The sequence below is a fragment of the Saccostrea echinata genome, unplaced genomic scaffold (genome assembly GCF_033153115.1).
Source record: "Saccostrea echinata isolate AGI-Se365-2 ecotype Australia unplaced genomic scaffold, CSIRO_AGI_Sech_v1 ptg000024l, whole genome shotgun sequence".
Classification (NCBI taxonomy): Eukaryota; Metazoa; Mollusca; class Bivalvia; order Ostreida; family Ostreidae; genus Saccostrea; species Saccostrea echinata.
Genome location: NW_026889773.1, coordinates 1,979,458 through 2,002,951, shown reverse-complemented (window position 1 = coordinate 2,002,951; position 23,494 = coordinate 1,979,458).

The window sequence follows — 23,494 nt, the reverse complement described above, 5'->3', positions numbered from 1 at the left end:
TCTAGGTCACTGTGTATTTAACGTCGCTGAAGAAAATCGATAACTTATACATGGGCTGTCAAAATTCTCTAACACACCTGAGCTCATATTTTCTTTAAAATTTCACCTAAAATCCAAACAAATATACTGTAAGAAAGGTCACAGGAAGACCTATCAGACGGTGTAAAAAAGTTTAAAATCGGTCAAGAAATAAAAGAGTAAAGATTTTTTTTTTAAAAAAAAAGAAAAGGATATCCGCCAAAGATGAAAGAGTACGGTCATCCACAAGTGTCCTTGATAATGAGTTTGACATGTCCTGTCAAAAAAAAGCTAACATACCTGAGCTCATATTTTCTTTATTAGTGCATTTACAAACAAAAGAAATACATTGTTGGAAAGGTCTCGTAAAGATCTATTTGATGGTGTATAAAGTTCTAAAATCGGTCAAGAAATAAAAGAGTAATGCTTTTTAAAAGAAATCAAAGGATATCTGCCAAAGATCAAAGAGTACGGTCATACGCAAGTGTCCTTGACAATGATTTTGACATGTCCTGTCAAAACAAAAGGCTAACTTACCTGAGCTCATATTTTCTTTATTAGTGCACTTACAATAAAACCAAATATACTGTTGGAAAGGTCTCGTAAAGATCTATTTGACGGTGTAAAAAGTTTTAAAATCGGTCAAGAAATAAAAGAGTAATGATTTTTTAAAGAAAAGTTCTTAAAGTACACTTGTACTTAAGTGACCTAACACACCTGAGCTTATATATTGTTTATTAATGTACTCACATGCAAAACAAATACATTTTTGGAAAGTTCTCGCCAAGATCTATTTGACAATATAAAAAATTTCAAAATTCGATTAAAAATTTTTTTTTGAAAAATTTAACTTTAAAATTTGAAAAATTTAAACATCTTCTTAAAATTTCAAAAGTCAGGTGCACATGTCAAGGTCACAATTCTATCATTCCTGAAAATTTCAAATTTCTATTTTGCGCAGTTTCTTCGGAGTAGGACAGACCGGAATTGCAGAAAAACGTCAAAAATACGTCATATTTCGCGACCGGAAGTGAAATCATCAAAAATGAAAAAAACGTCCCGAGGGAACATCGTTCCTTATCATCTCCGAAAGTTTCATAAAAATCCATCAAACCGTTACTGAGATACCGGTGTAGGAAAAAAAATAATAATAACTAGATGAGATCTCGTTGCGAGCAACGAGTGGGTCTTCCGTCCGATTTTTGATAAGATGAGATAAAAATTTGACTGAGATTTTCGTTCAAATATAATGATATAAATAAATTGTTAAGACGAACAATTTTGCTTTAATAATGTTTAACAAAATATTGATCATTAAAGGGTTATAGATTAAAGACTTTCGGCCCTTCTTGGCCCCTAATGTGAGAGGTCAGCCCCTTCTTTGCTCTCATGATTTTGAACACTTTTTGTTCAACAACTAGTCAGAAATTCTTTTTTGTTTTCGAGATATATGCAAAAGAAATATTAAGGTCCGGCCCTTCAAGTCCTAAATGGAGACGTTTAGCAAAAATTGAAAGAGTGCATATTGTTCAGAATATTATTTTGATCGTCTTTTGTTCAATACTGTTTATCAAATTATTCTTCCTTTTCGAGATATATTGTGCCAAAGATTATGCAATCTGGCCCCCTAAAGACCCCTTACTGCGTAATTTATAATATCCAGATCATGTTATTTAGATAAAGTGTGTGAAGATGTACTATTTCACTTCAGTAATATATTACAAAATATTGATCATTAAAGAGTTATTGATTGTATACTTTCGGCCCCTCTCAGCCCCTTATTTAATGGGTCAGACCCTTTTCCTTGATATCACCTTAAAGCTCTCATGATTTTGAACACTTTCTGTTTAACAACTATTCAGAAATTCTTTTTCGTTTCCGAGGTATATGCAAAAGATATATTTAGGGGCCAGTCCTTCAACTCCTTAATGGGGACGTTTAGCAAAAATCAAAAGGTTAAATATTGTTTAGAACATTATTTTGAACATCTTTTATTCAATATTGCTTATCGAAATATTTTGAGATCTAAGTCGTCAAAGATTTAGCATTCTGGCCCCTTATGGCCCCTAATTATGTAACATATGATGTGAATATCATAATATATAGTTGTGAATTGTTGAGATAAACATTTTTGCTTCAGTAATGCATTACAAAATATTGATCGTTAAAGAGTTATTGTTCAAAGACTTTCGGCCCCTCTCAGCCCCTATTTTGAGTTGCCAGCCGCTTTTTCTTCATATCACTTTACAGCTTTCGTGATTTTGAACACTTTTTGTTCAACAACTACTCAGAAATTCTTTTTCGTTTCTGAGATATTTGCAAAGGAAGTATTTAGGGGCCGGCCCTTCAACTCCTTAATGGGGACTTTTAGCAAAAAATGAAAGGTTGCATATTGTTTAGAACATTATTTTGAACATCTTTTGTTCAATATTGCTTATCAAAATATTTCCCACTTTTGAGATATAAAGCGTCAAAGATTTAGCATTCTGGCCCCTTATGGCCCCTAATTATGAAACATATGATGTGAATATCATAATATATAGTTGTAAATTGTTGAGATGAACATTTCTGCTTCAGTAATGCATTACAAAATATTGATCGTTAAAGAGTTATTGTTCAAAGACTTTCGGCCCCTCTCAGCCCCTTTTTTGAGTTGCCAGCCCCTTTTTCTTCATATCACTTTACAGCTTTCGTGATTTTGAACACTTTTTGTTCAACAACTACTCAGAAATTCTTTTTCGTTTCTGAGATATTTGCAAAGGAAGTATTTAGGGGCCGGCCCTTCAACTCCTTAATGGGGACTTTTAGCAAAAAATGAAAGGTTGCATATTGTTAAGAACATTATTTTGAACATCCTTTGTTCAATATTGCTTATCAAAATATTTCCCACTTTTGTGATATAAAGCGTCAAAGATTTAGCATTCTGGCCCCTTATGGCCCCTAATTATGAAACATATGATGTGAATATCATAATATATAGTTGTAAATTGTTGTGATGAACATTTCTGCTTCAGTAATGCATTACAAAATATTGATCGTTAAAGAGTTATTGTTCAAAGACTTTCGGCCCCTCTCAGCCCCTTTTTTGAGTTGCCAGCCCCTTTTTCTTCATATCACTTTAAAGCTCTCATGATTTTGAACACTTTTTGTTCAACAAGTATTCAGAAATTCTTTTTCGTTTCTGAGATATTTGCAAAGGAAGTATTTAGGGGCCGGCCCTTCAACTCCTTAATGGGGACGTTTAGCAAAAAATGAAAGATTGCATATTGTTTAGAACATTATTTTGAACATCTTTTATTCAATATTGCTTATCAAAATATTTCCCACTTTCGAGATATAGAGTTACAAAGATTTCGCATTCTGGCCCCTTATGGCCCCTAATTATGTAACATATGATGTGAATATCATAATATATAGTTGTAAATTGTTAAGATGAACATTTTTGCTTCAGTAATGCATTACAAAATATTGATCGTTAAAGAGTTATTGTTCAAAGACTTTCGGCCCCTCTCAGCCCCTTTTTTGAGTTGCTAGCCCCTTTTTCTTCATATCACTTTCAAGCTCTCATGATTTTGAACACTTTCTGTTCAACAACTATTCAGAAATTCTTTTTCGTTTCCGATGTATATGCAAAAGATATATTTAGGGGCCAGCCCTTCAACTCCTTAATGGGGACGTTTAGCAAAAATCAAAAGATTAAATATTGTTAAGAACATTATTTTGAACATCTTTTATTCAATATTGCTTATCAAAATATTTCCCACTTTCGAGATATAGAGTGCCAAAGATTTCGCATTCTGGCCCCTTATGGACCTTAATTATGTAACATATGATGTATATATCATAATATATAGTTGTAAATTGTTAAGATAAACATTTTTGCTTCAGTAATGTATACCAAAATATTGATCGTTAAAGAGTTATTGATTTAATACGTTTGGCACCTCTCGGCCCCTAACATGACAAGGCAGCCCTTTTTTCTTGATATCATATTGAAGATCTTGTCATTCTGCACAAATATTGTTCAGTATGTTTTTACAAAATAATTATATTTTAAAAGATATGATACAAAATGTCTCAAAAATTCACTCATGATTCGTGTCCTAAATTTTGACCCCTACCGAGCTTCCATACTAGGCACTTCCGGAAAATATCCAAACCCAGGTGCAAAATGGCAACATGTCCTCTATCATCACTGAAAATTTCAGCGCTCTAGCTTAAGCCGTTTTTGAGTTCCATCGCAGACAAGGAGGTCCTCTAAATTTGGATAAAAGGGCGATAACTCCGGACCGGAAGTGAATTTCTAAAAATTGTTTAGCCGGAATTAACTTCAGATAACTTAGCAACAATCCTGAAAATCTGAAGCAAATCCATCGATCCATATCCGAGAAATCGTCTGCACAAAATTTGTGCAGAAAAAAAGAATAATAATAATAATAATAAGAAGCTTGAAAAAGAAACCTAAGAATAATAGAAGGGTCTTCCGCTGAAGACGGAAGACCCTAACTAGATGCGATCTCGTTGCGAGCAACGAGTGGGTCTTCCGTCCAATTTTTGATAAGATGAGATACGAATTTAACTAAGATTTTCGTTCATAAATATATAAAAAGTCAAAACGTACAATTTGCTTCAGTTATGTTTAGCAAAATTTTAATCATTAAAGAGTAATAAATAAAAGGTTTTTGTCCCCTCTTGTAGCACCTAAAACGTAACGTAATACTTGATGAAGATTTGAAAATATATATAGTAGCAGATCGTGAAGATGAACATTACTGTTAAAGAGTTGCAGATAAAAGACTTTTGGCACCTCTGAGCCCCTAGAGCATCATTCTAAACAACTTTTGTTCAATATTGCTTTTCAAAATGTTTCCCCTTTTCGAGATATAAATCGCTTATGGCCCCTAATAACGTAATATTTGATGAAAATTTTAAAATATATGGTTGCAGATTGTAAAGATGAACATTTTTGCTTCAATAATTAATATCAAAATATTTAACGTTAAAAAGTTATAAGTGAAAAACTTTTGGCCCCTCTGAGCCCCTAATTTGAGGGGTCAGCCCCTTTTTCTTGATATCACATGAAAGGTCTTGTAATTCTGAAGACTTTCTGTTCAACAACTATTCAGAAGTTTCGTTTCGTTTTCGAGATATGTAGACTTGAAATATTTAGGGGCCGTCCCTTTAAGACCTTATAGGGGCTGTTTAGGAAAAATTAAAAGGATGCACATTGTTGAGACTATCATTCTAAACAACTTTTGCTCAATATTGCTTTTCAAAATGTTTCCCCTTTTGGAGATATAATGCGTCAAAGATTAAGCATTCTGGCCCCTTATGGCCCCTAATTACGTAATATTTGAAGAAAATTTTAAGATATATAGTTGCAAATTGAGAAGATGAACATTTTTGCTTCAATAATTAATATCAAAGTATTTAACGTTGAAAAGTTATAAGTGAAAGACTTTTGGCCCCTCTGAGCCCTTAATTTGAGGGGTCAGCCCCTTTTTCTTGATATCAGATGAAAGGTCTTGTAATTCTGAAGACTTTTTCTTCAACAACTGTTCAGAAGTTTCGTTTCGTTTTCAAGATATGTAGACTTGAAAATTTTAGGGGCCGTCCCTTTATGTCCTTATAGGGGCTGTTTAGGAAAAATTCAAAGGATGCACATTGTTGAGAACATCATTTTAAACAACTTTTGTTCAATAATGCTTTTCAAAATGTTTCCCCTTTTGGAGTTATAAATCGTCAAAGATTAAGCATTCTGGCCCCTTATGGCCCCTAATTACGTAATATTTGATGAAATTTTAAAATATATGGTTGCAGATTGTGAAGATGAACGTTTTTGCTTCAATAATTAATATCGAATTATGTAACGTTAAAGTGTTAAAGGTAAAAGACTTTTGGCCCCTCTGAGCCCTTAATTTGAGGGGTCAGCCCCTTTTTCTTGATATCACATGAAAGGTCTTGTAAATCTAAAGACTTTTTGTTCAACAACTATTCAGAAGTTTCGTTTCGTTATCGAGATATGTAGACTTGTAATATTAAGGGGCCGCCCCTTTAAGTCCTTATAGGGGTTGTTTAGGAAAAATTCAAAGGATGCACATTGTTGAGAACATCATTTTAAACAACTTTTCTTCAATAATACTTTTTAAAATGTTTCCCCTTTTCGAGATATAAATCGTCAAAGATTAAGCATTCTGGCCCCTTATGGCCCCTAATTACGTAATATTTGATAAAAATTTTAAAATATATGGTTGCAGATTGTAAAGATGAACATTTTTGCTTCAATAATGTATACAAAAATATTGCTTGTTTAAGAGTTATTGATTAAAGACTTTTGGCCCCTCTCGACCCCTCATATGATGAGGCAGCCCTTTTTTCTTGACATCATATTAAAGATCTTGTCATTCTGCACAAATATTCTTCAGTATGTTTTTACAAAATAATTATACTTTAAAAGATATGATACAAAATGTCTAAAAAATTCACTCATGATTCGTGTCCTAAATTTCGACCCCTACCGAGCCTCCATACTAGGCACTTCCGGAAAATATCTAAACCCAGGTGCATAATGGCAACATGTCCTCTATCATCACTGAAAATTTCAGCGCTCTAGCTTAAGCCGTTTTTGAGTTCCATGGCAGACAAGGAGGTCCTCTGAATTTTAATAAAAGGGCGATAACTCGCGACCGGAAGTAAATATCCCTTAACGAACTTGCCGGAATTAACTTCAGATGTCAACGCATCTACCTTGAAAATTTGAATAAAATCGAACGAGCCATCTCCGAGAAATCGTCTGCACAAATTTTGTAAGGAGAAAAAAGAATAATAATAATAACTAGATGCGATCTCGTTGCGAGCAACGAGTGGGTCTTCCGTCCGATTTTTGATAAGATGAGATAAGAATTTGACTGAGACTTTCGTTCAAATATAATGATATAAATAAATTGTTAAGACGATCAATTTTGCTTCAGTAATCTATAACAAAATGTTGATCATTAAAGATTATAGATTAAAGACTTTCGGCCCGTCTTGGTCCCTATTTTGAGGGGCCAGCCCTATTTTCTTGATATCTTCTTACAGCTCTCATGATTTTGAACATTTTTTGTTCAACAACTATTCTACATTTTTTTTCGTTTCCGAAATATCTGCAAAAGAAATAATAGGGGCCGGCCCTTCAACTCCTTAATGGGAACGTTTAGCAAAAATAGAAAGGTAACATATTGTTCAGAACGTTATTGTGAACATCTTTTATTCAATATTGCTTATCAAGATATTTCCCACTTTCGAGATATAAAGCGTCAAAGATTTAGCATTCTGGCCCCTATTGTCCCCTTATAACGTAACATATGATGCCAACAACGTTATATAGTTAAGGAGTGTGAAGTTGATCTATTCTGCCTTAGTAATGTATTACAAAATATTGATCGTTTAAGAGTTATTGACGAAAGACTTTCGGCCCCTATCAGCCCTTATTTTGAGGGGCAAGTCCCTTTTTCTTGATATCACCTTAAAGCTCTTATGATTTTGAACACTTTTTGTTCAACAACTATTCAGAAATTCTTTTTCGTTTCCGAGATATATGCAAAAGAAATATTTAGGGGCCGGCCCTTCAACTCCTTAATGGAGACGTTTAGCAAAAATTGAAAGGTTACATATTGTTTAGAACATTATTGTGAACATCTTTTATTCAATATTGCTTAGCAAAATATTTCCCACTTTCGAGATATAAAGCGTCAAAGATTTAGTATTTCTGCCCCTCATGACCCCTAATTATGTAACATGTGATTTGAATAACATAATATATAGTTGTAGTTTGCTCAGATAAACATTTTTGCTGCAGTAATATTTTACAAAATATTGATCGTTAAAGAGTTATTGATGAAAGACTTTCGGCCCCTGTCGGCCCCGATTTTGAGGGGTTAGCCCCTTTTTCTTGATTTCACCTTAAAGCTCTTATGATTTTGAACACATTTTGTTCAACAACTATTCAGAAATTCTTTTTCATTACTGAGATATATGCAAAAGAAATATTTAGGGGCCGGCCCTTCAACTCCTTAATGGGGATGTTTAACAAATATTGAAAGGTTGCATATTATTTAGAACATGGTTTTGAACATCTTTTGTTCAACATTGCTTATCAAAATATTTCCCACTTTCGAGATATAAAGCGTCAAAGATTTAGCATTCTGGCCCCTTATGGCCCCTAATTATGTAACATATGAGATTTTTATTATAATATGTAGTTGTAGATTGTTCAGATAAACATTTTTGCTTCAGTAATGTATAACAAAATATTGATCGTTAAAGAGTTATTGATGAAACACTTTCGGCCCCTCTCGGCCCCTATTTTGAGGGGCCAGCCCCTTTTTCTTGATTTCACCTTAAAGCTCTTATGATTTTGAACACATTTTGTTCAACAACTATTCAGAAATTCTTTTTCGTTACTGAGATATATGCAAAAGAAAAATTTAGGGGCCGGCCCTTCAACTCCTTAATGGGGACGTTTAGCAAATATTGAAAGGTTGCATATTGTTTAGAACATTATTTTGAACATCTTTTGTTCAATATCGCTTATCAAAATATTTCCCACTTTCGAGATATAAAGCGTCAAAGATTTAGCATTCTGGCCCCTTATGGCCCCTAATTATGTAACATATGAGATTTTTATTATAATATATAGTTGTAGATTGTTCAGATAAACATTTTTGTTTCAGTAATGTATAACAAAATATTGATCGTTAAAGAGTTATGGATTTAAAACTTTCTGCCCCTTTTGGCCCCTAATGTGATGAGTCAGCCCTTTTTTCTTGATATCATATAAAAGATCTAGTAATTCTGCACAATTTCTGTTCAACGTGTTTTAAGAAAATATTCATAGTTTTGAAGATATGATAAAAAATGTCTCGAAAATTCACTCCTGATTCATGTCCTAAATTTTGACCCCTACCGAGCTTCCATACTAGGCACTTCCAGAAAGTTTGAAAACTGAGGTGCACAACTAGAACATGTCCTCTGTTATCACTGAAAATCTCAGCACTCTATCTTTTGTCGTTTTTGAGTTTTTGTGTAGACAAAATGGTCACTAAAAATTCGATTAAAGGGCGATAACTTCCGACCGGAAGTGAATTCCCAAAAAATAAAAAAAATGAACAAGGTTTAGATCATGATACATCATCTCTGAAAATTTCAAGTGAATCCATCCAACCATCTCTGAGAAATCGTCTGCACAAAATTTGGACAGAAAAAAATAATAATAATAATAATAAAAGTGAAAAAGAAACAATAGAATAATAGAAGGGTCTTCCGTTGAAGACGAGAGACCCTAACTAGATGAGATCTCGTTGCGAGCAACGAGTAGGTCTTCCGTCCGATTTTTCGATAAGATGAGACATGATTTTGACTATGATCTTTGTTAAAAGTTAATAATATATAGACTTCCCTAATTAGATTTCATTCTTTTGATTTAGATAACATTATCAAAGAGCTATAGATGACATGCTTTTGGCCCCTCTGAGCCCCTAGTTTGAGGGGTCAGCCCCTTTTTCTTGATATCAGTTGAAAGGTCTTGTGATTTTGAAATATTTTGTTCAAAAAATATTCAGAGATTTCCTTTCATTGTGGAGATATGCCGAATGGAAATATTTAGGGGCCACCCTCAAAGTCCTTAATGGGGCCGTTTGACAAATACTGAAAGGGTGCATATTGTTTAGAACATTATTCTGACCATCTTTTGTTCAGTATTGCATATCAAAATATTCCCCCTTTTCGAGATATAAAACCTCAAAGATTTAGCATTCTGGCCCCTTGTGACCCCTTATTACGTAACGTATGATCAGAATCTTATCACATATTGTTGTAAATCGTTAAGATAAACATCATTGCTTCAGTAATGTGCTACAGATAATTGTTCGTTAAAGAGTTATAGATGAAAGACTTTTAGCCCCTCTAAGCCCCTAATTTGAAGGGTTAGCCCCTTTTTCTTGACATCAAATGAAAAGTCTTGTGATTTTGAACATTTTTTGTTCAACAACTATTCAGAGATTTCTTTTCGTTGTGGAGATATGCTGAATGGAAATATTTAGGGGCCACCCTCCAAGTCCTTAATGGGGCCGTTTGACAAAAATTGAAAGGGTATATATTGTTTAGAACATTATTCTGACTATCTTTTGTTCAGTATTGCTTATCAAAATATTCCCCCTTTTCGAGATATAAAGCGTCAAAGATTTAGCATTCTGGCCCCTTGTGACCCCTTATTACGTAACATATGATCAGAATCTTATCATATATTGTTGTAAATTGTTAAGATAAACATTTTTGCTTCAATAATGTGTAACAAAATATTAATCGTTAAAGAGTTAACGATAAAAGACTTTTGGCCCCTCTGAGCCCCTAACTTGAGGGGTCAGCCCCTTTTTCTTGATATCAAATGAAAGCACTTATCATTCTCCACAACTTTTGTTATATATGTTTTAACAAAATATTTACAGGTATAAAGATATGATAGAAAACTTGTCAAATTTTGCGAGATGCTTGTGAGCCTACTTTTCGAGCCCAGGCGAGCTTTGGCGCCTTTTGCGCTGGAAAGATATGGACGCAAAAAAGCACATCTACAATCCCTCCTCTACCTTCACTGAGAACCTCAACTCAATATCTTTATTCGTTTTGGAGTGATTACCAGGACAAGCCGACCCTCTGAAAATCAGATAATTGTCTATATCTCACGACCGGAAGTGACGTCATCAATATAAAAAATTTCCAATAAGGTTCAGATCAATATCTATCAGATCTGAAAGTTTCATGAAAATCGATCGAGTCGTTTCCGAGAACTCGCGTGCACAAAATCGGTAAGAAAAAAAAAGAATAATAATAATAATAACTAGAAGGTTCTCGTTGCGAGCAACGAGTGGGTCTTCCGTCTGATTTTGGATAAAATTAGTCAAGATCTTGACTGAGATATTCATCTATAAAAAGTAAAAGGATGCATATTGTTTTAAACGTTATTCTGAACATCTTTTGTTCAATATTGCTTATCAAAATATTTCCCCTTGTTTGAGGTGTCAAAGATTTGGCATTCTGGCCCCTTATGGCCCCTTATTATGTAGCATATGATCAAAATTTTATAATATATAGTTGCAGAATGTTAAGATAAACATTTTTGCTTCAGTAATTTATAACAAAATATTGATCATTAAAAAGTTATAGATGAAAGACTTTTGTCCCTTCTGAGCCCCTAATTTGAGGGGTCAGCCCCTTTTTCTTGATATCAAATGAAAGGTCTTGTGATTTTGAAGATTTTTTGTTCAACAACTATTCAGAAATTTCGTTTCGTATAAGAGATATATAGATTGAATAACAATATTTAGGGGCCAGCCCTCCGAGTCCTTAATGGGGCTGTCTTGCAAAAATTAAAAGGGTGTATATTGTTGAGAACATTATTCTGAACATCTTTTGTTCAATATTGCTTATCAAAATATTTCCCCTTTTCGAGATATAAAGTGTCAAAGATTTAGCATTCTGGCCCCTTCTGGCCCCTTATTACGTAACATACGATCAAAATTTTATAATATATAGTTGCAGAATTTTAAGATGAACATTTTTGCTTCAGTAATATATAACAAAATATTGATCATTAAAAAGTTATAAATGAAAGACTTTTGGCCCTTCTGAGCCCCTAATTTGAGGGGCCAGCCCCTTTTTCTTGATATCAAATAAAAGGTCTTGTGATTTTGAAGATTTTTTGTTCAACAACTATTCAGAAATTTCCTTTCGTTTAAGAGATATATAGAATAACAATATTTAGGGGCCAGCCCTCCGAGTCCTTAATGGGGATGTCTTGCAAAAATTAAAAGGGTGTATATTGTTGAGAACATTATTCTGAACACCTTTTGTTCAATATTGCTTATCAAAATATTTCCCCTTTTCGAGATATAAAGTGTCAAAGATTTAGCATTCTGGCCCCTTCTGGCCCCTTATTACGTAACATACGATCAAAATTTTATAATATAAAGTTGCAGAATGTTAAGATGAACATTTTTGCTTCAGTAATATATAACAAAATATTGATCATTAAAAAGTTATAAATGAAAGACTTTTGGCCCTTCTGAGCCCCTAATTTGAGGGGCCAGCCCCTTTTTCTTGATATCAAATGAAAGGTCTTGTGATTTTGAAGATGTTTTGTTCAACAACTATTCAGAAATTTCCTTTCGTTTAAGAGATATATAGAATAACAATATTTAGGGGCCAGCCCTCCGAGTCCTTAATGGGGATGTCTTGCAAAAATTAAAAGGGTGTATATTGTTGAGAACATTATTCTGAACATCTTTTGTTCAATATTGCTTATCAAAATATTTCCCCTTTTCGAGATATAAAGTGTCAAAGATTTAGCATTCTGGCCCCTTCTGGCCCCTTATTACGTAACATACGATCAAAATTTTATAATATAAAGTTGCAGAATGTTAAGATAAACATTTTTGCTTCAGTAATATATATCAAAATATTGTTCACTAAAAAGTTATAGATGAAAGATTTTTGGCCCTTCTGAGCCCCTAATTTGAGGGGTCAGCCCCTTTTTCTTGATATCAAATGAAAGGTCTTGTGATTTTAAAGTTTTTTTGTTCAACATGTTTTAACAAAATACTTCTATTTAAAATGTTATTGTAAGAAATGTCTCTAAAATTCACTCATAAATCACGTCCTAAATTTTGACCCCTACCGAGCTTCCATACTAGGCACTTCCAGAAAATTTGAAAACTGAGGTGCACAACTAGAACATGTCCTCTATTATCACTGAAAATTTCAGCGCTTTAGTTTTTGTCATTTTTGAGTTTTTGTGTAGACAAAATGGTCACTAAAAATTCGATTAAAGGGCGATAACTTCCGACCGAAAGTGAATTTCCAAAAATTAAAGAAAACGTATAAGGTTTACATCATGATACAGCATCTCTGAAAATTTCAAGTGAATCCATCCAACCATCTCTGAGAAATCGTCTGCACAAAATTTGGACAGAAAAAAATAATAATAATAATAGTGAAAAAGAAACAATAGAATAATAGAAGGGTCTTCCGTTGGAGACGGAAGACCCTAACTAGATGCGATCTCGTTGCGAGCAACGAGTGGGTCTTCCGTCCGATTTTTGATAAGATGAGATGCGAATTTGACTGAGATTTTCCTTCATAAATATATAAATAGTGAAAACGAACATTTTCCTTCAGTTATGTTTTTGATCATTATGGCACCTAAAAACGCCACATTTGATGAAGATTTTAAAATATTAATAGTAGCAGATCGTGAAGATGAACATTACTGTAAAAGGGTTATAGATGAAAGGTTTTTGGCCCCTCCGAGCCCCTAATTCGAGGGGTCAGCCCATTTTTCTTGATATCACATGAAAGGTCTTGTAATTCTGAAGACTTTTTGTTCAACAAGTACTCAGAAGTTTTGTTTCGTTTTCGAGATATGTAGACTTGAAATATTTAGGGGCCGTCCCTTTAAGTCCTTATAGGGGCAGTTTAGGAAAAGCTCAAAGGATGTACATTATTTAAAACATCATTCTAAACAACTTTTGTTCAATATTGCTTTTCAAAATGTTTCCCCTTTTGGAGATATAATGCATCAAAAATTTAACATTCTGGCCCCTTCTGGCCCCTAATAACGTAATATCTGATGAAAATTTTAAGATATATAGTTGCAGATTGTGAAGATGAACATTTTTGCTTCAATAATTAATATCAAAATATTTAACGTTAAAGAGTTATAGATGAAAGACTTTTGGCCCCTCTGAGCCCCTAATTTGAGAGGTCAGCCCCTTTTTCTTGACATCACATGAAAGGTCTTGTAATTCTGAAGACTTTTAGTTCAACAATTGTTCAGAAGTTTCGTTTCGTTTTCGAGATATGTAGACTTGAAAATTTTAGGGGCCGTCCCTTTAAGTCCTTATAGGGGCTGTTTAGGAAAAATCAAAAGGATGCACATTGTTGAGAACATCATTTTAAACAACTTTTGTTCAATAATGCTTTTCAAAATGTTTCCCCTTTTGGAGATATAAATCGTCAAAGATTAAGCATTCTGACCCCTTATGGCCCCTAATTACGTAATATTTAATGAAAATTTTAAAATATATGGTTGCAGATTGTGAGGATGAACATTTTTGCTTCAATAATGTATACAAAAATATTGCTTGTTTAAGAGTTATTGATTAAAGACTTTTGGCCCCTCTGAGCCCCTCATATGATGAGTCAGCCCTTTTTTCTTGATATCATGTCAAAGATCTTGTCATTTTGCAAAAAAATTGTTCAATATGTTTTAACAAAATAATTATACTTTAAAAGATATGATACAAAATGTCTCAAAAATTCGCTCATGATTCGTGTCCTAAATTTCGACCCCTACCGAGCTTCCATACTAGGCATTTCCGGAAAATATCCAAACCCAGGTGCAAAATGGCAACATGTCCTCTATCATCACTGAAAATTTCAGCACTCTAGCTTAAGCCGTTTTTGAGTTCCATCGCAGACAAGGAGGTCCTCTGAATTTTGATAAAAGGGCGATAACTTTCGACCGGAAGTGATTTATCAAATTTTAAAATGCCGGTACAAACTTCAGATGATAAGACATAAACTCTGAAAATTTGAAGTAAATCGATCAATTCATCTCCGAGAAATCTTCTGCACAAAATCGGTAAGGAGAAAAAAAAAGAAGAATAATAATAAAAGTGAAAAAGAAACATAAGAATAATAGAAGGGTCTTCCGCTGAAGACGGAAGACCCTAATAACTAGATGAGATCTCGTTGCGAGCAACGAGTGGGTCTTCCGTCCAATTTTCGATAAGTTGAGATAATAATTTTACTGAGATTTTCGTTAAAGAATAGTTATATAAATAAATTGTTAAGACAAACAATTTCCCTTCAGTAATGTGTAACAAAATATTGATCAATAAAAAGTTATAGATTAAACACTTCCGGCCCGTCTTGGCCCCTTACATGAAAATCAGCCCCTTTTTCTTGATATCATCTTAAAGCTCTCATGATTTTGAACACTTTTTGTTCAACAACTATTCAGAAATTCTTTTTCGTTTCCGAGATATATGCAAAAGAAATATTAAGGGCCGGCCCTTTAAGTCCTAAACGGGGACGTCTAGCAAAAATTGAATGATTGCATCTTATTAAGAATATTATTTTGAACGTCTTTTGTTAAAATATTTGTTATCAAAATATTCTTCCTGTTCAAGATTTATTGCGCCAAAGATTATACAATCTGACCCCTAATTATCCCTTATTGCATTAGATATGACGTAAACACCATGTTATATAGTTAAAGAGTGTGAAGATGAACTATTTCGCTTCAGTAATATATTACAAAATATTGATCATTAAATAGTTATTGATTTAAGACTTCCGACCCCTCTCGGCCCCTATTTTGAGGGACCAGCCCCATTTTCTTCATACCACTTTAAAGCTCTTATGGTTTTGAACACTTTTTGTTCAACAACTATTCAGAAATTCTTTTTCGTTTCCGAGCTATATGCAAAAGATATATTTAGGGGCCAGCCCTTCAACTCCTTAATGGGGACGTTTAGCAAAAAATAAAAGGTTGCATATTGTTCAGTAGATTATTTTGAACATCTTTTGTTCAATATTGCTTATCAAAATATTTCCCTCTTTTGAGATATAAAGCGTCAAAAATTTAGCATTCTGGCCCTTTATGGCCCCTAATTATGTAACATATGATGTGAATATCATAATATATAGTTGTAAATTGTTGAGATAAACATTTTTGTTTCAGTAATGCATTACAAAATATTGATCGTTAAAGAGTTATTGTTCAAAGACTTTCGACCCCTCTCAGCCCCTATTTTGAGGGGCCAGCCCCTTTTCCTTCATATCACCTTAAAGCTCTCATGATTGTGAACACTTTTTGTTCAACAACTAGTCAAAAATTCTTTTTCGTTTCTGAGATATTTGCAAAAGAAGTATTTAGGGGCCGGCCCTTCAACTCCTTAGAAGGGACGTTTAGCAAAAAATGAAAGGTTTCATATTGTTTAGAACATTATTTTGAACATCTTTTGTTCAATATTGCTTATCAAAATATTTCCCACTTTTGAGATATAAAGCGTCAAAGATTTAGCATTCTGGCCCCTTATGGCCCCTAATTATGTAACATATGATGTGAATATCATAATATATAGTTGTAAATTGTTGAGATTAACATTTTTGCTTCAGTAATGCATTACAAAATATTGATCGTTAAAGATTTATTGATTAAAGAATTTCGGCCCATCTCGGCCCCTAATGTGATGAGTCAGCCCTTTTTCTTTGATATCATATAAAAGATCTTGTAATTTTACACAATTTCTGTTCAATATGTTTTAACAAAATACTCATAGTTAAAAAGTTATCGTAAGAAATGTCTCTAAAATTCACTCATGATTCGTGTCCTAAATTTCGACCTCTACCGAGCTTCCATACTTGGCACTTCCGGAAAATATCAAAACCCAGGTGCAAAATGGCAATATGTCCTCTATCATCGTTGAAAATTTCAGCGCTCTAGCTTAAGCCGTTTTTGAGTTCCATCGCAGACAAGGAGGTCCTCTGAATTTCGATAAAAGGGGGATAACTTCCGACCGGAAGTTATTTTCTAAAAACGGAATTGCCGGAATTAACTTCAGATAAAAAGGTGTTAATGCTGAAAATTTGAACCAAATCGATCGAACCATCTCCGAGAAATCTTCTGCACAAAATTTGTAAAGAAAAAAAAAAGGAAGAATAATAATAAGAAAAGTGAAAAAGAAACAATAGAATAATAGAAGGGTCTTCCGCTGAAGACGGAAGACCCTAATAATAATAAAGGTAAAAAAGAAACCTAAGAATAATAGAAGGGTCTTCCGCTGAAGACGGAAGACCCTAATAATAAGAAAAAGAAACAATACAATAATAGAAGGGTCTTCCGCTGAAGACGGAAGACCCTAATAAGAAACAGTAGAATAACAGTAGGGTCTTCCGAAGGAAGTTCGGAAGACCCTAATAATAATCTTAACCATCAGAATCAGTAGAAGGTCTTCCGTTGTGACGAAAGACCTTAAAAATCATCTACATTTCGGCTAAACAGAATCTAGGTCACGGGCGCGGGTTCATCAAGTGCAAGTGTTTTGACTAAACCCGATATCGATACACACATACACGTATACTATTAATAACTATATTCTTTTGTACCAGAATATATAAGCTATCGATATAATGAATGTATTTTAAAAAATCCTCTGAGATGATTCTTATGCATGAACACAAAAGGGTGAATTTCCATCCTGCTTCAAAAGCATATATATTATTCAATATGTACTAGATGAAATCCCGCGCAAGCGCGGGGAATTGAATTTATAACACTACCGACAGAAAATATATTGTAGATTCTACTGACAGCCTACAGGCTTATAGAAGGAAAAAATACTTTGTTCAAAATCACACAGGAAGTAAATGTAAGTCTCCACACCCACCCACCCCCTCACCCCCTTTTTGTAAAAACTTGAAAAATAACAATTTCATTTAATTGACGTTTATTGTGAAATCTGTTGTTAGTATATAGGTCCCTGCCGGTACATGTATACATATTTATATACCAAGACCCAAGTACCTGCTGCTTAACGCCCTATGAATAGGCCGAGTGTTGATACAAAAGACTGTATTCAGAAAAAAACTAAAATGTATTGATTAAAGCACAAAATTTTACAGCTTTAATTGTATTTGAACAATATCTTATTCATTAATTTCCTCTTTTCATGTAAGCAAGTTTATTACGAAGTACAAATTGTACTTCGTGTTCGTTGCCACGATGCTCTCAGTAAGGAAAATTTTACCGATAAAGTTACAAATTTTACCGATAAATTTATTAGAAAAACCTACTACATATATGTAATAGTCTTTCGATATATAAATATATTCACAACTTATAGTGTTATCAATGATTTACCATTATTTCAATGACCATTCACACAAAAAGCTCTTTTTTATTTTCATGCAGCTATAATCGCCTTGTTTTCTTTTTCACTTCGGGCTCGATGCTATCTGATGTTCTAGAAGCTTCCGTCAATATTAAGATCGGCGAATGACGAAAATAATTTGCACAGTTCCCTTTTTAATCGGTTATCACAACTTTTTTCTTTTATATCTTTTAAATCAAGTTTCGATTGAATAATAAAGTGATGACGTTTTATGAAATAAATAAACGATTGCTTGTTGTCAGTTTCATTGAAAACTGCCAATAACTTAGATCCGCCAACCGGAAACGCCACCGTACTCACGTTTTTGCTATTTCATGGCTGTTTATAGAAAATAAAAGTTGACTTTTAATTTAATGTACGACACTTACTATGCGAGTGAAATCTAAATATAGTTTACGGACATCATCTTGTATCTAGTGTATTGTTAGAGGAGTAAGTAAGAACTCTGATGCACCCGTTTCGGAGTTTATTTGCAAAATTTATTAATTTATAAGTATAGATGCATTTAATAAATTCGAAGTGAGGATATTGATTATGCATGTGTACATACAACACATAACTGATTTTGTCATCATTTGTGAAACATAATTCAGTTACACCCCAGTGAGTAAAAATGCATAAAAAATATCAATTTCATAGAAATCCAGTATAAAATGTTTATGGATCTTTTACTGTGCTCCAAATATTTTATTGTTACTATCACAATATAAGTAATTTATCCTTCTGATCGTCAGATAGTTGGGGGTAATGGTTTTAAATCTAATTAGACAAAATAAAGAATAAAAATAAATAAAATAAAGTACACTACATATAAATTACTCTTAAGTTTTTTTTTTATCTGCCACCATTTCTTCATTGCGACTGTAAGTATGCAGTTTTGTTTTATCTAAGAATTCAGCACCATGAAATCTCAGAGAGAGAGAGAGAGAGAGAAAGAGAGAGAGAGAGAGAGAGAGAGAGGAGAGAGAGAGATTCCTTAAAATGTTTTTAAAACTCAAAACAATAAACCAAGAATATATTCTTTGAAACGTATGGGCGTAAGTTGTTTATAGCTGGTTATTTTATACCCAACGAAGTAAATTTTTTTTTACAATACATGTAATAATAATAATAATTTTTTAAATCTATTGTCAGGTTATTCTGGTATAGTACACTTGTACCTCCTTCCTCAGTATTAATTAATTATTAGTATCATGATATGTAGAAAGGACTTATCAGGAGGGTAGATCCAAGACTTCCAGGTGAGGTTGAAAAAGGGGGGGGGTCACAAACTAATGCCAGCAAAACTTGCAATTAATGTAATTATTTAAAGTTTAATCCCATAAGTTGTCTTGTATCTTGTATTCTCTTGTATCTTGGTAACAATGCCCTTGTGTATAATTACTGTTGACGGAAAATTTTATCATTTTATTGTTTGACCATCATTTTCATACTGATTTGTGATGGGATCACTCATTTACCCAATCAAGACAAGGGTTCAAGGGAGGAGTGGTCGGTTTACAGGGGATGCCTACTCCACCATGGAATTAGATCCCAACTCTGATGTATTAATGGGTCGGTGTATGCTCTTTTTTCCATTCGTTATGTTTAATTGAATTTTTGAGCTTGGTTACTGTTCGTTATCTTCAAATATTTTATAAAACAATGTAATGAGATATATGGATTCTTTTGCACTGAGTGGTGGTTGAGATAAGTATCTGCTTGTTGATTCGATACGCAAGAGCATGCTCTACGTATGTACAATTTCTATAACGAGGTAAATTATTGACAAATAAGTTGATGAAACAAGAATATCAGCTGTCTCGTTTAAAGTCATCATTTCGTAAGTTCTATGGTCGATACAATGTACCTTGTCAGCAAATACAATTTATCATTGAGTCAAATGCTGACTGACGTTTTTCATACTAATTGTTAGGCCATTATTTACACACTGAATTGTCGACGGATTTTTCCGTTATTTCCCGATCATGACAAGGAGCACACGGCGGGTGTGACCGGTCGGCAGGGGATGCTCACTCCTCCATGGCACCTGATCCCACCTCTGATGTTTGGAGGTCCGTGTTTGCTCTGCTCCTATTTTGTATTGATTAATGGACTTTTGAGCTTGAATACTGTTCGTTATCTCCATATATTTCATTGTAAGAGTACATTAGGCATTCTGGTTTTACAAGATCAGATGTCAGACTTTAAATTTTGCGTTTATGTAGTTGGGGTTAGAATTATGTTTTTGATGAAGTAGTTTAATGACCTTATCTAAGCCAAATGATTCGTACCATTTAACGACATGTAATACGAAGGACAGAGAGCGTCCTGTCTTACTATTTTTAGATTACCATCAAACATTCAACATCTTATTTGACCATCATTGCTGGCTATTAAGAGTCCCGAATGTACCCGCAAGGTAGATTTGTGAAACCGAACGCCAGAACTTAACAAGGCCACTAGGTCACTAGTGTGTCTACAAGGAAAAACCTCTTCACTCTATCAGACCAATGGCTTAGCGCCTTCTCTTCTTGTAAAAATGAACCATTCACCTATAGTAGAATTTATTGAAATTAGAGACATATAAAATATGTCTCTTTTTTTTTTAAATATTTATATCTCAGTCCAGTCTGTTTTTCTTTTAAGTTTTATACATATATCAAAGACAAGTAGTGAATACATAGTATGAAGTGGATATTAAAAGGATGCTGAAGTTCCTCATTGACAACATCTATGTAGTCTTTGGAATGCTTTATTTTCCCAAAATCATCTGTTTTCCACTTCAAAAAAATGCTATAAATTGAAAGCATAAGTGACTTCGTCAAAGTTGAAAATTTGATAGCTTCAAGAAAAACACTGCTTTGAAATATTTCATTGTTGAACGAGCTTTCTTTACACCCTTTATGAACTAATCATGTTTGTCTCAGATTGACACATCTGATTTCACACATGTACAAGTTAGAAAAGAAATATTTCCCTTTCTACATTAAGACTCATCTTAATTTGTCATGGATATCTATCTTAAAACATCATCGGGTTGACTTCAGGGGAACTACACCATTCTCCTAGCACCGCCATCCTAAATAAAACTTTACAGGACCTTGAACTATCAGTTATTTATGAGTTTAATTTCCGGTAGCTTTTAACCTGGTGGAAAATACAGAACCGTTTTCTGATTGTAAAAGGTTGCAAATTGGGAATGTTCTATTTTTCCTGTAACACGTCATTGTATAATGTATACCTTCTAATTAAATTGAAAACAAATCAAAAACAGTCAATAATTTACTGTAAACGAGGATATTTTACGCGAATAAATATGAAGTCCATTACGCGCAGGGTTAATTTCTGCATTACCAGATTTATGTATAATGGCATAGGATAGTTTTGTACTAAAGAAATTATCGTGGGGATTGGTTGTATAAAGTGTCGAAAAGTCGTACTTTTTGATGTTATTGATTTTTGGAAAAAAAATGTCATTTCCAATTTTCTAGAAGTTTTTTTTGTATTCACATCTGATTTACACTACCTTTGGATATATTGTTGTACAGTACTCCTGAAGTTTCTCCTTCACTGCTATAAATATCTTAATCAGGAGTAAAGAAAGAGGCTTGGTAGAACATTTACTGAAACCCACTATGTATCTTTGTTTGAACATGCCAAGAAACCCCGTCCATTTTTCCACAGCGATGGAGTCAATAAAAGTGTAATTGATGCAAATCACCCATATTCCCCTAACGCTGGCGAGACGATTAACGGCAGCAGATTTGAGGGGGTGGATCCTAAGTTTTCCGTTTTCTTAGTCAAAGAAAAATAAACTTCTACCCCAGGAAGTAGCCTCCTATGCCCTGAAAAAAATAGTTCCTGTCAAAAACCTCTATTTATTTACAAAATATGTAAAATGCACTAGACACAGGTACCAAAATTGTAAAAATAGACTGGAAGGAAATTTAAAAAAAATTCAAAAGGAAAAAATAATAATTTTATATGTATGGAACTACAATTGACTAAGTTCATTTTCATTGGTCAATTACCGCTATGATACCTTAATAAGGCGCGAGACTTCCACAACAACCAAATTCATCGTGCCCGATGATAATTTATACTAGGAAAAAAATATTTTGATATATAAACACTGAAAAATTTGAAAGGCGTCTAATTTTTACTGAACAATTAATTAGTTCCTGAGAAGTGCAAGGTATGAAAACAAGTTCCTAGTTCCTCTAAAATACAATTCAAATAATAAACCTTAGAAACAAAGACAATTTTGTACCTGCTTTGTCAGGTGGGACCAGTACATACTGATCGTGTAATCTTTCTAAATCTTGTTTCACTTCTGCATTGTGCGAGAAAGAAAGACAGATGGTTTTCATTTTGCCTCTCAATCGCTTAATGATTTCAACATCCATCTGATACTTTTAATCCATTCTGACAAAGTTTCAAGCTCTTCATTTTCATAACTGGCCCATCGTCTGGCGTTATCTTCCATAGAATTCGTAATATTTATAAAAATATGACGCCAGTTGAAAGATCGGGGTTCCCTAAATTTTGGCCCTTTCATAATAAGTGATTTAAGGTCATCATTATTAACTATTAACGCCACCAGTATATGACTTGTCCAGCAGGACTATAGTTGTAGGTTGAAGAAGAACATGAACACGTAGAAGGACTATGTTTCAGATGTTCGATATCTAGGCCCTGTTAAGTTTTTTTTATTGTAATTAAAAGGTGTGGAAGCAATTGTCGATGTATATTTGTAAGAAATACAAGGTGTATCAAGACCTCAACTTGAAATATGGTGGATTACAAGACTGGCCCCTTTTGTGATTAAGAATAATACTTTTATTAACTGCACCAATTCCTTTGTTGGCATATTGAAGTTTAAGGAACAAACGGGTTTTTTGACTGAATAGTATTTCCTTCCGTGAAACGTGGCGGTTTAATGAGCATATGATTTGCAATATCCATAATCACAGATCGAGCGTATATTTTGGTGTCGAAGAATCCAAATATGGACTTTCCTTGACTTTTACAAATAGGCTATTTAAAACTTCCAAAGGGACAGAATAAAGTTTGGTGCGAATGTGATGAAGGCCTATCGTTTTATTTACATAAGATAGTAGTGAATCTTACCGTCGTGTATAATATGTTTATTGTTTGACCGATGTTCATGACTACGCTTACGTCTCTGTGTCCTGTTAAAAAGTCCCATCACATTCACATTGCTACACATATCAATCAATGAATTAACAGTATAAACATTATTTTCATGCCATGATTTTAAGAAAACAGTCTTTTTATCCACCTTTATAGTTTCATTAAACCACAAACATTTTTGCACATTTCTTTGGCAATGTTTTCTTTTGCAAAGCTATTTAATTGTTTGAGAAATATCAGTGTGTGTCCCTAAAACAGACTGCTACTGTAGATTCCTAAATATACGCGAGGAATTAATTACCGCGTAATTACGCGAGAAGCACCACTCGCGAAATAAAATTACTCGC